This window comes from Bidens hawaiensis, unplaced genomic scaffold (assembly GCF_021521415.1).
Source record: "Bidens hawaiensis isolate Kalapana, Puna unplaced genomic scaffold, B.hawaiensis_p1.1 tig00037682_1, whole genome shotgun sequence".
Lineage (NCBI taxonomy): Eukaryota > Viridiplantae > Streptophyta > Magnoliopsida > Asterales > Asteraceae > Bidens > Bidens hawaiensis.
In genome coordinates, this window is record NW_027496593.1 from 145,323 (window position 1) to 157,117 (window position 11,795).

The window sequence follows — 11,795 nt, forward strand, 5'->3', positions numbered from 1 at the left end:
AGATTATGGTAATCCTCCCTAAGCATCGAAATTCGGTTTCACCATTTTTCAAATTATTATATATATATATAAAAACTGCTAAAGAGGACTATCAAAGCTAGTTGGGCCTACCGACACATCCCAAATCTGATATATGCAGGCCATCTCTTCTTTTATTATTATATTATATATTTCAAAAGTTTCGAGTGTTCGTTAACACAACGGTAATAATATCATTTCCTGCTTAACGTAGAAGAAAAACAATTTTGAAGGGACATTTTTCTTTAAAACATTTTTTTTTAAATATTAACTCCCATGATTTTCAAAATTCTTTTATTTTTCTTAAAAATGAAAACGTCAGTTCCCCATCCCCACACTTAAATTTCACATTGTCCTCAATGTGAGACAAGGAAAAGACAAAACCAAAACATAAAGAAAAATAAAGTGGAACAGACTCCCCTGGTATACGTGATCATGCAAGTGTGCGGTGAATCATGTTCCTCGCCCGCCTATTCAAACGCAAGCTTAAAACTCCAGTGTTCTCTATCAAGCTATCACTAACGAACAAAAACGACAATCCTTAAGCAAATTTCATCCCCACACTTGTTTAGAACTCCAGCTCATCAACCGTCATCAACCAACCAAGGAATAACCTGCAAGTAAGAGAAGAAACACCAGGAAAAACTTGGAAATAAAAATAAAAATGAAGATAAAATAATAAGGAAAGATATTACTGGGTTGCCTCCCGGGAAGCGCTAAGTTTATTGAATAGTCTTCAGCCGGACTCGCTCCTGAAACCTCAATCAGGAGGCTTCTCCTTTATCCTCTTCCCGTCGATGCTCCTCAACACTCTCCTTTTACAATTGGTCGGGAAGAAACCAATTGCACAACTCTCATGGGCCCGACCATATGAATTAAACTCGGCCCACCAACTCTTGAATTCCCCCAAAAATGGTTCAATGAAGTGAAATGGGGAAGTCAATCTCTTCATCACACTACGATTTCTTCGCCCAGAAATCCTCCTTCTAGTTCTTTTAGCCAAACTTTTAAACCTGAACACGTCCCGAATGGAGATTAAGTACGGTTCGTGTTTTGGTTTTTCACAATCGAGGTGAAGTGTCGGAAGGACCGAATAACTAACTACTTCATGGCTCTCCTTACAAAGCTCCTTCTCAATCGTCACACTTGGCTCGTTATATATTAAATCTTCAAGCAGCTTTAGATCACCAAGTGGGTCAAACTCGCCTTCATCTATAATGGCAAAGTCCATCAACTCTTCACCAAACTCATCCTTAAATTCTTCCTCCCAAGAGGGAACATATTCCTCTACTCTCTGCTCCTCCATTCTGGTATCTTCAATCTCACTCAGGGTTTCAAACAAAGGTGGATTCAAAGGTGGAATATATTCCAAATCATTTCTAATAGCAAACAACACATCATCCATTATTGCCTCCAATTCTGGGGTGGGCTCTAATATATTCCCTGACAAATCTTAATACCCTGAGAAGTTCCCCATTTGATCATATGCAAATCGGTATGGAGGAGGATTTGCCAAAAGTGATTCCCATGGAGCTTTCCGTGCCTCAGTTTCTATCCTCCTTCGCTCATATGCATCATGTACCCAGTGATCTCCGCCACACACTTTGCACCATGGCGTTCCAACCTGTCGTCCGAACATATTTCCTGTAAAGAACACTCAATAGAAAAGGATCACGGGCACCAGATAAAAATAGAATAAAATACTAAAAATAAAATTAAACTAACACTAAACTAATTAAAATAACTAATCTAATCTAAGTATACGAAAATACAATAGGAAAATCCCAACTTGGGTCGTTTTCAATACGCCTCAAACCGTGTCCCTGGCAACGGCGCCAAAAACTTGATGTGTGTATAATGATGCTCTCACAACTAAGCTTTAAATTTATTAACGAAAATCCTAAAGAAACCACACAAAACCGGCAAGTGTACCGATCACTAATAGTATAGCACTAAGGAAGTCCGAGTATCGAACACAAGGACACGTGAAAACGTTAAAGATACTTAACCCTAACCAAGACTAACCTAAGAATATTTAAATTATTTTTAAGATTTAATTAACTACTTAACTTAACTTACTTTAACTAAACTTAACATAACTATATGAAACTCTTGACAAAACTTGGAAACTTGACTACAGTTGGATAAAACGTCTACCTAGGCAAGAATCATATCGAATGTATAATAAGGTAATGGATTGAAGAATCTCACGACACCGGTTCCTAAGGATGACACAACTAAGGTTCACTCAAGAAAGCTAGATCACCTCTCGGTCTCACCAACAAACTCTAACTTACACGTAGTTGATTTTAAGAACAAACCGGGAAACAAACTGTTAAAGTGCTCTAATGCCGACTCTCCTCTCGGACTCACCGACACACTACCCTAATGGAGACGAATACTACGCAACCAAGGATAGAGGAACAATTTAGTTTAACTTAAACTAGATCAACTAATCGCTCACAAAAACCCAAACCCGACAAGAACCAAACCCGCTCTCGCGCGATCTTAATCCTAACAAGTAAAAGCTATAAGACGACCTTACTTCCTATCACCTCTCGGTCTCTAAGAAGGTGTTCACCCACTGATTATATTCAATTAAAACACTCACTTAAACCCTACGGTTGATCACCCCGCAAACAAACCCTAAACACCAAGTAAAGAGTTCTAACAAGCAACAATCAATCAAAACGTGTTCAATTAATCAAAGCAAGAGGTATATGAGTGTAATTAAAAAAATTCACAGCCACTAAACACAACCTAATTCAATGTTAAACCAAACTTTTCATTAACAATTCAAGCCATGATGATCAACAATCCATATTACTCATTAAAACCTAACAATATTCATCTAACTTTGGTAGAACTAACAAGTTTAGCCTAACATAACTTATGGACAGCAGCAAACGCTTAGGAAAAACATCATAAAACTCAACATAAACATAAGTAAACTCATTCAAGAATCAAGAACAATCAAACACTAATCAATCTTTAAGTTACTTGCAAAACAATCCAAAGTAAAAGAACAAATCAACTAGTTAGGGTTCTTGAACAAAAGACAAAGTTTATGAGTGATTTACTTAAGATATATGACTGTAATAAACGATGTATAAGATGCCTAGCTGCTGTACGAAGATGCCCCGAGCCTTCCTCTTCCTTTCCTAGCCGCCCCTAACCTCCACAAGATTTTTTCTCTCTTCCTTGGTGGCTGCCCAAATTTTCGATCGAAATTATATCTAGAGTTAGGGTTCTTGCTTTTGTTTTAATAATAAACTTGGCTGCCCAAATTTCACGTGGGAAGTATAATCCCAGCCACAAAACTAATTAAATCACCTTTTGAATCCTTAAAACCTCCCAAGCTAGCCGACAACTTTCACCAAACAAACAACAAACCTCTTTTTTTTTATGTTATCTTCCGATCGGCTCTCTTGAGGTGCTCGGGTGTTTGTTTTTTTTCATATATTATTTAATAATAATACTTGAAAGGCTTGGATTTTGTGTCTTGGGTTGGTCCTTGAATTGTAGTCTTTAAACTTGATCAAATAAGCCCCTATAGTTTTCAAACTTAACTCTTTTTTCATCAACTTTCATAACCTACAAGTAAACATTCAATCTTTGTAAAATTAAGCAAAAACCACCCATAACCCTTATTAATCAAACTATTAAGTACGTAAAACATGACAAAACCATACGGAAAGTAAGTGTGTTTTACAACACATCATATACCCATGCAAAACTAAAATTATCATATACAAAATTATTAATATATCACCCAATTCATTAAAAACAATTTAAAAAGTCACCATATTATCTAGGTTCGATTAAATGTGATAAAAGGTTGACAATGTAGAACATTCGATACGATAAAACTTTGAAGTATTTGCAATTTGAAGAAGTGGCGAGGTTTATTTGGTTGTCGTCTAGATGAGAAACGCCAATCAAAATTAAATTAATAACATATGGTATAAACACATTGTGTGATGGAAAATTGTAGAATGGTCTATTCGTTAAAAAATTGGCATATATGAAAGTTAAAATTTTAGAAAAATAACGATAAAATGTTAACTTATTAAATTGTTATTAATGAATGAGGGTATATATGATACTTTAACTATTTTGTAAGGTCATATATAGTATTTTAATTATTTTGTAAGAGCATAAATGATATTTCAAGTTTTGCTTGTGTATATATGATATTTCTAATATTTGTAAAGGTATATATGAAATGGGGTGGGTTAACGTACAATAAGGGCTTATCGTACATTAGGTACGCGACATTCCAGAACGTTTGATTAAAAAACGCGCGGTGACAATTTCGTAAATAACCCAACAGTAGTTCGCGATCAAAATTCGTCGATTACAAATAAACTCTGATCCAAATTCGGAACTTGTCGCTCAATCTAATCCAATTTCTAAACTCTAATCACAGCTTACAGTATGAAATCTCAAAAGTCAAAACCCAAAATTGAAAAGAACGTTACTGAACATTAAAAATCTTCAAATTGATCAAAAATTGATGATTTAATCAATCGAATTGATGTGTAAGAGGCTTTAGAATCATCAATCGATTATGAAAATACAGATTAACACACTTAATTGAGCTCTGATTAGGGTTCATGTTTAATCGTTCTTCTCAAAGTTTAAACGTTCTGACCAAAATAAACACCAAAATGATGATTTAATCAATCGAATTGATGTGTAGAAGCATTTAGATTCATCAATCAATTATGGAATTGCATAAATAACACACTCAATCGAGCTCTTATTAGGGTTCAAAATATTATGTTTAAACGTTCTGAAACATAACTGAATACCTTTAAACGTTCTGACCAAAAAGAACATTTTTAAACGTTCTAATACATTCAACGAAGCACTGGGTGTTCAAAAACAAATGAACATCTTTAAACATTCTAATACGTTCTAAGAATTTCAGGTTGTTTAGTTTAGAAGTTCTAAGAAGTTCTGGGTGTTCAAAAAAATTTAGAAGTTCTGATAAAAAGTTTAGAAGTTCTAAGAAGTTCTGGCTGTTTAGAAGTTCTTAGAAGATCTGGCTGTTCAGAAAGTTCTGGTTGTTTAGAAGTTCTAAGAAGTTCTGGCTGTTCAGAACTTCTAAAACTAACAAAAAAAAAAAAGAAATTAAACACATGTAAACATGAAATTGAATACTGAAATCACTTCATATAATCTCATAATCATCAAACAATCATCAATCGACTGTTAATTTGATCATTGATTCGACCATATGAACAAATTATGGAACGTCTGCAACTGGGTTTCTTCAAAAACTCAAAATTGATTTATTGAAACTTCAAATTGATGATTAATTGGACCAATTTCAAAGTTTAATTGATCAATTAGTTCAATAATTTCAATTTCAATTGGGCAATTTAATCAACTGACATGTTAGCAACGATCGATGGTTGTGTCGGAAGAAGATGGTGGTCGCGAAGGTGGATGGTGGACGGAATCGTTGAACGGCGATGGTGAAAGTGGACGAAATCGACGGGAGAAGAGGTTGAAGGAGGCCGGCTCGCGAAATATGGTTATTGAAGATGGACGCTCCAGGCACTCGCGTACCTATTGTACGATAATCGATTTCGTATTTCATCCTTTACCTATATGAAATAAATCCTTAGTTATAACGTATTATGTATATGGAGATCTTATTTCTGAACCAATTTTATGCTAACAACTCTGAGAATTGCATAAATCATTTATACCTAGTGCATCGATGTGGGTAAGCGGTTATTTAACTTGCTTTTTGTATCACATTTATAACAAATAGTAAAACTATATTATGCAGATCTCATAATCTCAACATTGTTTGTTTTGCTTTGAACATTTTCCTTTTGACATGACCTGTTTAATCCAATACGTACAACCCCAACCAGCGTAACATTTTACAACGTGATTACAACTAACTTAGGTAGGTAAATGGGTCTGACAGGTTGTGTTATGAATGATTTCTAACGCATGCGGGTCATGCTGGGTTCCATGGTTCAAGCAGCCAACTCGTAACCCATTAACCAAACATAATCGACGCGTCTAAGTTTCACCATGAACATGACTAACTTGATTGCACCTTGGTAAAACTTCTCTAATATATATCCTATAACCCTTCTGATATAACCCATTATTACATAGTTTCTTAATCTCTAAGAAGTATATCCTCACAAAAACAACAGTCAAGTTAATGTTTGACGTAATGATACAAGCTATAATCCTACTAAAATGAATGTCAACATATATCGAGTGTTAGGCTTAACTATTGCATACACGCAAACAATACTCTTATTTGACTAAGTTGAAGCTCAATACACACTCTTTACCTATAGGCTTATTACTTTAAGTAGATATGCAGTTGTACATTTCTTCGAAGTAAAGACTCCCAATATTTTGGATGAATACAGTCATTTTTGTTGAAAGATTAATGGATAACTAATTCAACTGCTCGAGACTTGAAAACCGTCCTTTTTTAACGCCTAAAAAGGGTTCTTAAGTTAATAGGATATACTCTTTGATGCCTCCGTCCATAAGTCGCTTGGCTATGATAGTATTGGCGTCTTCAGACGGGTGATAGGGGTCCCAAAAAACGTACTTTGATCGGTCAGGACAAACTTTGGAAGGCGGTCCACATGGTATGATGCCACCATGTTTACCAGCCAAATGACAACATGCTGAATCCGCATTTTCAAAACCTATTACAATAAGTACACTAGGGTAAATAAATAGTAATTAACTCCTAGTCCAACTGAGAACATTTCTCAAGTGCACAATATTGAAAGCCATAATTGCATAAATCATAATTCAATATTAGCAAGTAGACAAGTTTAATCCATTTTCTTAATAATTAGTTAATTCGAGTTATCATTTGTTTTCTAATATGTCAGAAAGCAAAAATATCTAATACCGTTGATGTTTTTAAAAAAAATATCTAATATGTTTTTTCAAGAAATAAAGTGATTTTCCAAATATTGGCTTGTTATCCTACTTTTTTTTTCATCACAAACCTTTCATATCTAATAGAAACATCCAAACGACTTACAATAAAGTGGCAGGTAAGCGGGCAACAAGCTGCGCCGCAACCCCCTTTGGATAGCAAACCCAATCCGACTAAAAACAAAGTTTTGATTCTTATGGGCTGATACGTTACTATACACAACTTTCTGAACCCTATTCAAAAGGTCCACGGCATCCGGAGCTAAGAAACCAAAAGTATCAAAGGCGAAGGGGATAAACACGTGTTGATTCTCCAAACAAGCTCTCTCGTGTTTAGCAACCTTGTTCGATGCCGCCTTCAATGCTGCCTGGCTTTCTACAAATCTAGTGTCCCTAATCCCAACAAGAGGGGACACTCCTGTGAGGTCGACACAAGCGTGTTTTCCCCCTACCCACCCAAAAACAAGTATATCGGCCGGTCGTAATGTAGATCTTCCTTCTTGAGGATCCGTAAGAAAGTTTATGGGGGCTTCCTTTTTAGCCGAAATTCCGGCTCGTTTAAGAACATCGCATAGAACATCCCTCACCAAATCATGCCTGTACTTAAACCCAGGCAACTCTTTGCAGTGAACCGCATGCTTGCCAAAAGAATCCAAACAAACCTTACGGCAAACCGGGCACGGCTCATCTATCGGAAACAAAGGGATCAATAACCGATACTTCAGGATGGCCCGGTACTACAAAGCCGACATATGTTGGCCCAATCCTTCAATAGGGAGAACACTTAAGAAATCTTGAGCCCGAGGAGCCCGAAGACACTCAAACACCGCTTTCTGACGAGGGTATAAATCAAACTTCATTTCCAAACTCTTGATTATTCCACTATAAAGGGGATAAATCAAACTTCATTTCCAAACTCTTGATGATTCCACTATAAAGGGGATAAATCAAACTACCGATTATGTCAAAGAAATAAAGTGTTTTATACTTCAAACTGACCATATAATCTGAAATTTTGAAGAATCTCTTCAAAGATATGATTGATATCTGCATATACAAATGTTGATTCTTTCAGTGAGTTGTTAAGGCCTTGGAGCAAGCCTCTCAACTGCTTGTTAAAGAGGGTAGCCAAGTAATTTGGCAAAGCTACACATTCATCTATTCCAGCTGCTGAAGAAAATATATCCCTACTATATGGAATGCATCCAATAGATCCAACATTTGCTACCACAATCTTTCTAGCACCCATATCATACAGTCTCTGTATATAAATCAACCAAAAATAAAAGTTTTATGTCGTATGTAACCCGAAAATGGGATCAGATTAACGTTATACAATTTTAGTTTTAGCTGGCCTTTGTATCTTGGAATCAAAACTCCCACAAATTCTTCTGGTGACACTAGTTCTTGTATAGGTTTTGAAACAATTGGTGTGAGGTAGTTATCTAGAAAATCATTTGAACCCATGTTTATTATGAATAGAGCTCTTTGGAACAAATCCTGTGCTGCAGATTCACCGATCATTAAGATTATGTCTTGCCTCGTGTTCGCAAAGTTGTCAAGTTATGCATCCAGATTTATCCTGCCAACCTACAAAGCTTACAAAGATCTCACATAATATACAAATATTCTAGCATAGTACTGTGTTGTCACCTACGGAATATTACCTATAGAAATTTTATTTTTAGTTTCCAGAATAATTTTTTTTTCAATTCAAATTAACTAATTTTAGCGACGAATTACCAAATGCATAATCCCTTGCTATAGTGATGTAGTTATTTTATCAGGAAAAACACCCAGATCGGCTATAAAATTTTGTTTGTGTTTTGCCAGTAACCCCACAGTAAATTTCGTCGGTAGCTGTTCAAAATTGTAACAAAACAAAAAAAATGTCGTTGGCTGATGCAAATAAGATTACCTGCCAGCAATTATCTGGCTATTTTTCCCGGTAATTCATAGGTGATGTGCATTAATTCAAAAACGTTCATTCAACTCAAAATTTTACCGGCCCGACCATAACAAGAAATTAAGACGTTGATATGAAAGACATGAGACATATGAGAGTCATAAAAATAAGCGCGATGATAAAAATCATGAGTCCGTCACTACTTACAAATATCTTTCCCGTTTCGTTTAGAATTCCTGCAGCCCCAGATGCATAATTGACCCCTTTAAGGATCATCGGGCCAACAGTGGTTGGAGCCAGGTATGGTGGTGTAAAATCCTTCAAACCCAATTCTTGACCTAGAAAAAAAAAATAAAAGTGACCAAAAATCGATAACTTTGTAACGGGAAACAAGATTCACTAACGTAAAGCTGTGCACTAGTGACCAAAAATTTGCGGCTCACAAAACTGATCACTAACCTAGAATGTCTGATATTGTTCTTCCATTTGTAAATCGTCCAGTAGGCTTTCCAAAGTCGATCCCATTAGGAGGGTAGTTTGCTTTCGATATGGAGATAATGTAGTTATTATTTCCCACATCGACCAACGAATCCCCAAACACAAAACTAGCAGAGATAGTTTCCGCATAACAAGTCCCTGACCAGACCAACACTGTCAACACTCCAAGAACAGTCTTAACCACCTCTTTTTCATTAGGAAGCATACTCATTTGCTGATTCGGTTCGATACGTAAAACAACAAAGATAAGATGAATCGGACCGATTTGTTTATTTCAAATACTTCTAATTTTAGAAAGAGTTGTTAGACTCATTTATGTTAAGGACGAGAGTTATGGGATGCGGTTTTAAAATAGGAGAAACATATGCACCATTTATATAGTTCACAGGTCAAGGATTAATAACAACATTTAAATTCGGTGGCCTTAAATTTCTATGAATTATTTTTATAGCTTAGGAGCGGTTATGTTCTAGCCTCTAAAGCTTATAAGTCTAGACCCAGAAGACAAAGAGTAGGAATGAATAATTCTGTCCCACAGGAAGCTCGATATTGTTAGATTGAATAATTATGTTTTAATTATCCTCGGTATTTATTGAATTGATAAGACTATGCCCATTGGTGATCCAATGCCTACAAGATCGGACAAAAAAAAAAAATTAAAAAAGCCATGAGAAGATTGCAACCACGATCAAGATTGCAACCATGTTTGAAGATAATGGAATCCAAGTGACGATCAAGATTGCAACCATGTTTGAAGATAATGGAATCCAAGTGTCACTTGGATTCCATTATCTTCAAACATGGTTGCAATCTTGATCAAGTGTCACACTTGGGTTGGTTGGTTTTTATTTTTTTATTTTTTTTTTGATTTTTCTCTTAACATAATTAATTTTAATTATAATTTGATTTTTCTTAAATAACTTATAATATTTAAAATTTTAAAAAAATTTAAAAACACAATCTTGTTTAGTTTTTTTTTGTGAACATTTCGGTATAAATTTTATTAAAAACGGAGTTCGTTTCAAAATTTGCATTTTTAATACAAATTAAATATTAACATTATCTTCGTTACCAAAGATACCATGGGGAAAGTTATGATTGCATGTATCATCATGCATAATATGATTGTTGAGGATGAACGGGACACGTACCTTAACTATTATGATCCATCCGAATTTCTTAATGATAGGCCTACAAACCGACAACGAATGAGTTCTAGTGAAGATGATGAACCACTCTTTCAATACTCTACTGAACGAATTGCAAGTCTATCCAGTTATATGACGAATAGGGCATAACTTCGTAATAGAGAAGCTCATAACATTCTAAAAAACGATTTGATTGAGCATATATGGCAGAAATTTGGTGTTGATGAATAAGTATGTAGTTTTGTATCATCAATATATGTAATTTTGTATTTCATGCTACTATTGTAACTTATTTTTATCTATTTTATAAAATGTGTTTGATTAATATATATATTTAAAGTTTTTTATATTTAAAAAAATATAATTACTTAATTATATTTATATAGTTAATCAAAACTAATTATAAATTGAATTTATTTAATAAAAAAAGGATGAGATTGGGTTGTTAATGGGAGTAAAAGATTGGAGTGGGTTAAATTTTATAGATTGAAGAGAGAGAAATTAATTTTATAATGTAGGATTGAGATTCTAAGATTGTGAAAGGGAGTAGTCTAATGCATAGTTTAGTTTTGAGTCAATTATGCTGATAGTATATATATATATATATATATATATATATATATATATATATATATATATATATATATATTGTTAGAAACCAGATATCACAAACACAAGTGTATGAAAAGAATAATTGAAAAGACGAAACAATAAGGGTGGATCAAAACAATATTATTCGATTGATTGATCTTGGTAATTTACAAGTATACATAAGTTTGTTTATATAGACTAGGGAGGAGATGACGGTTAAACAGAAGAAACCGTTATAGACGGTTTTCTGTTTATCAACAACATCCTCAACTAATCTAAATCTTATCCTAATAATAATGTTAATAATACTTATATAGATATGTCACAGTAATAATAAAACTAAACATAAACTAATTAATAATGTTTATAATTATCTAATATATATGTGGTTTCTAAAAAGTAATGGATTTGGTTATTGAGGTTTCAAGTAATAAAATTGGGTGCTATGTTTTATTTTTTAATGCAATTAGGTATTAACACTAATGGACGTTAAAAGTTAACTGAGAAGCCTCTCATGTATTTATTTAACATGTGATTTCGTTATTTTTTAATTACAAAACCCTTTTAACAATGAAGCATACCCATTAGGCTGGATGAATTGGACCAGATTTGGATATCTTTTTTTATTACTAATTAGTTATACGGATGAGAGTTACGTGATACAATTTGAAAATAAACACGTGCCGTTTATATAG

General features: G+C 34.3%; 1 pseudogene; it reads right to left on the minus strand.

Moving 5' to 3' along the window:
• Nucleotides 1-6,493: 6,493 nt before the first annotated feature.
• LOC143589646 (GDSL esterase/lipase At4g16230-like) lies at nucleotides 6,494-9,572 on the minus strand (annotated as a pseudogene).
• Between the last annotated feature and the right edge of the window lie 2,223 nt (nucleotides 9,573-11,795).